A 4576-nucleotide genomic window follows, 5' to 3' on the forward strand; every position below is an offset into this window, starting at 1 on the left:
TGTATGATATAATTAGAGCTGAGAATCTAATACGTATATAGTAGTAGAGTGTAATTGTAGTTAATACAACTATAATAGTTATAATAGTTGTTATATTGTTTTCTATTAATGATTGTATTACAATTCATTTTGGTAAGAATCCAAGGAATGGTGGTAGTCCACCTAAAGATAATAAAGATAAGAATATTATATTTCTGGCTGAATAAATTTGATTTATGAAAAATAAATTTATTTGCTTAAATAATAAAACTATAATTAATCTTAATAGTGAGTAAATAATGAAGTATAGTTCTCAGATGTGTCTCTGACTGTTAATGATCTAATTATTCAACCTAGATGTCTGATTGATGAATATGCTAAAAGTTGTCGTAAGGATGTTTGATTTAAACCTCCTATTGCCCCAATAATAATTCTTAAGATAATAATTGTTCAAATAAAAGTTCTTAATTGAATACAATAAGATAAGACCATTATTGGGGCGATTTTTTGTCATGTTATTAATGTTAAACAATTATTTCATCTTGATGCTCCTATAACTTCTGGAAATCAGAAATGGAAAGGTGCAGCTCCAATCTTTAATAATAGTCTAGATCTAATTATTATTGATGGGATAAATTCTGTTTCCCATCCCATGGGATATTTTATTTGAATCAGCAAAATTGAAAATAATAATATTGTCGATGCTATTGCTTGGACAATAAAATATTTAATTGATGATTCATTTATTATTATAGTTTTATTTCTTGTTAGGAGCGGAATAAATGAAAGTAAGTTGATCTCAAGTCCTATTCAAACCCCAAATCAGGAATTTGATGAAATGGACAGGATCGTTCCTATCATTAATGTTGATAGGAAGAGAAGTTTTGTAGAGTTGTTGGTCATTAAAAAGGAGAGGATTGATACCTCTATAAATGGGGTATGAACCCATTAGCTTGTTTAGCTTACCTTTTTACATTAAGGTGTATGATGCACGTTAGTTTTTGATACTAAAGGAGGTAGTTTAATTCTATCTTATGTAATTTTAATTAAGGTAATTTTATTTACTTTATTTACCCTATCAAGGTAACCCTTTAATCAGGCACTTCATTTATTTAATATATAAATCAAAAGTTTTTTTTTGATATTCTTTTATGTATTATTTTGTTTAATTAGGATTAATTTATCCTGCTCATTTTATTTCTTTTATATATATATATAATAAATAATTTATATTAATATATTACATTTAATTGAAATTAAAGTATTATAAGTTCATCTTACCATTATCAATTGATTATTTTAATGCAATTAGTTACCTAGGATTATAGCTACTTATGTTTTTAGCTTAAAATAGGTTATTATAATATAATATATATAATAATATGTAATTTAATATTTAATATTATTATAATTGGATATAATAAATAAAATTATTAATTTAAATATAAAATATTATAATTAATATAATTATTTATATCCAATAGGAATTCAACCCTTTAACCCTATACAAATTCCATTACTTAATACAGCTATTCTTTTAGCATCAGGAGTAACAGTAACATGAGCACATCATAGTTTAATGGAATCTAATCATACTCAAGCACTACAAGGATTATTCTTCACAGTGTTATTAGGACTATACTTTACAATACTTCAAGCATATGAATATTGAGAAGCACGTTTTACCATTGCAGATGCAGTTTATGGATCAACATGCTTTGTTGCAACAGGATTCCATGGTTTACACGTAATTATTGGAACAATCTTTTTATCAACATGTCTACTTCGACACTCAATAAATCAATTTTCACCAAGACATCACTTTGGATTTGAAGCAGCAGCATGATACTGACACTTCGTAGACGTAGTATGATTATTCTTATATATCTCTATTTATTGATGAGGTAGATAATTGTTTTTCTAGTATAAATAGTACATTTGACTTCCAATCAGAAAGCTTGATATAAATCAAGAAAAACAATTCTAATTCTATCAACAAGAGTTTTCATTAGATTTATTATTCCAATAATTGTTATAATCCTGGCAACAACACTATCAAAAAAATTAATTAATGATCGAGAAAAAAGATCACCATTTGAATGTGGGTTTGATCCAAAAAGATCAGCACGAATACCATTCTCAATACGATTCTTCCTAATCGCAGTAATCTTTTTAATTTTTGATGTAGAAATTGCACTAATTCTACCAATTGTAATTATTTTTAAAACTTCAGACATTATAATCTGAACAGTATCAACAATATTTTTTATTCTAGTTCTATTAGGAGGACTATACCATGAATGAAACCAAGGAGCATTACAATGAGCAGAATAAAGGGTTGTAGTTAAATATAACATTTGGGTTGCATTCAAAATGTATTGATATTATCAATCAACCTTAAATAGAATAAGAAGCGAAATATTGCAGTCAGTTTCGACCTGGAAGATTGGTATGTACTACCCTTATTCTTATTAATTGAAGCCAAAAAGAGGCGTATTACTGTTAATAATATAATTGAACTATAATAGTTCCAATTAAGGAAATGTAAAGCCAATATGAAAGCTGCTAACTTTTTATATTAGCGGTTAAACTCCGTTAACATTTCTAAAATTTATATAGTTTAAATAAAACATTACATTTTCACTGTAAAAATAATATATCTATATTTATAAATACTTAAAAGTAAAAATACTTCCTTAACATCTTCAGTGTCACGCTCTAATTATAAGCTATTTAAGTAAACGAAAAACAATATTACCAAAATAAATATTCAAAAAATAAAAGTTAAAAGATAAATCTTGAAATTAGAATCATATCAACCTTGAATATAACCAATTAAATAAATAAATAATCTATATAAACCTTGACCACCAAGTAATTCACCTCAACCATAATCAAATGACTTAGATGAATAATAACCTATTTTTAAAGGAATATATCTAATAAACTTAGTTGAAAGAAAAGGTATAAATCATATAGAACCAGCAAATCTAACAAAAGAAAGTATACTTAAAGAAAATAAATTATGAGAAAAATCAAAATTAGAAATAAGATAACCTAAATAAGCACCTAAAATAACAACTGTAATTGTTAAAAACTTTAAATAATAAGGTAAAGCAATCACATGAGGAATAGGAAAAATTAATCAAGATAAAAGACTACCACCAAAAACAGCAACAAACAATAGACCAATTATTCCAAATGAAATATAATAACCCTTATCATCAAAAGAAAACCTAGAATAAAAATTATTATCACCAGATATTGAATAATAAAACAAACGAAAAGAATAAGAAGCAGTTAAACCAGTAGAAAAAAAATAAAGAAAAAAAATTAAACAATTAATTCATCTTAAACAAACCATCTCAAGAATTAAATCCTTTGAATAAAATCCCGCTAAAAAAGGTATTCCACACAAAGATAAACTAGAAACATTGAAACAAGCTGAAGTTAAAGGTATGAAATTAACAATTGATCCTATAAAACGAATATCCTGAGAATCCTTCAAATTATGAATTATTGAACCTGCACATATAAATAATAATGCCTTAAATAAAGCATGAGCCAATAAATGAAAAAATGCAAGCTTTGGATAACCTATAGCCAAAATTCTTATTATTAAACCAAGTTGTCTTAAAGTAGAAAGAGCAATAATCTTCTTTAAATCAAACTCAAAATTAGCGCCCAATCCAGCCATAAATAAAGTTATACAACCAATTAAAAGTAAAAATCAACCACAATTATAAGTATCCAATATTGGTCTAAAACGAATTAATAAATAAACACCAGCAGTAACAAGAGTAGAAGAATGAACTAAAGCAGAAACAGGAGTAGGAGCTGCTATAGCAGCAGGAAGTCATGAAGAGAAAGGAATCTGAGCTCTCTTAGTTATAGCTGCTAAAACAATGAATATAGTAATGAGCTTTATTTCAAAAGAATTAGAAATAAAATCATAATAATAAATATAATTTCAACCACCAAAATTTAACATGCATGCAATAGAAATTAAAATAGCAACATCACCAATACGATTAGAAAGTGCAGTTAATATACCAGCACTGTAAGATTTTACATTTTGATAATAAATAACTAAACAATAAGAAACTAAACCTAAACCATCTCAACCTAATAAAATTCTAATTAAATTAGGACTAATAATTAAAAAACCTATAGAAAGAATAAATATTAAAACAATAATAATAAAACGATTTATATTCTTTTCACCAGATATATAATCCTCTCTATAATAAATAACCAAAGAAGAAATATATATAACAAAAGATATAAAAATAAGAGATATTCAATCCAAAATTAAAGTTATAACAGCTATAGAACCATTTAAATTGAAAAGCTCTCACTCAACAAAAACTCTATAATCAATTATTAAATAATAAATACCTAAAATAAAAATTATAGTTCTCGAAATAAACAAAGAAAAAAAACTCAAAGAACAAATAGAAAATAAATTCACGGCCTAAGATGAAAAACTTCATATCATTGATTCCACAAAACAATATTTTTAATTAAAATACTTAAGCAAACTAAACAAAGAAATATTCACCCTTTAAACAGAGAATATTTAAAGGCAATCAATGTA

General features: G+C 25.5%; 1 pseudogene; it reads right to left on the reverse strand.

The window, feature by feature from the left end:
* Positions 1–2868: 2868 nt before the first annotated feature.
* On the reverse strand, positions 2869–4051 carry LOC126306411 (NADH-ubiquinone oxidoreductase chain 5-like; annotated as a pseudogene).
* Positions 4052–4576: the final 525 nt, after the last annotated feature.

This window comes from Schistocerca gregaria, unplaced genomic scaffold (genome assembly GCF_023897955.1).
Source record: "Schistocerca gregaria isolate iqSchGreg1 unplaced genomic scaffold, iqSchGreg1.2 ptg000333l, whole genome shotgun sequence".
In the NCBI taxonomy this organism is placed as follows: Eukaryota; Metazoa; Arthropoda; class Insecta; order Orthoptera; family Acrididae; genus Schistocerca; species Schistocerca gregaria.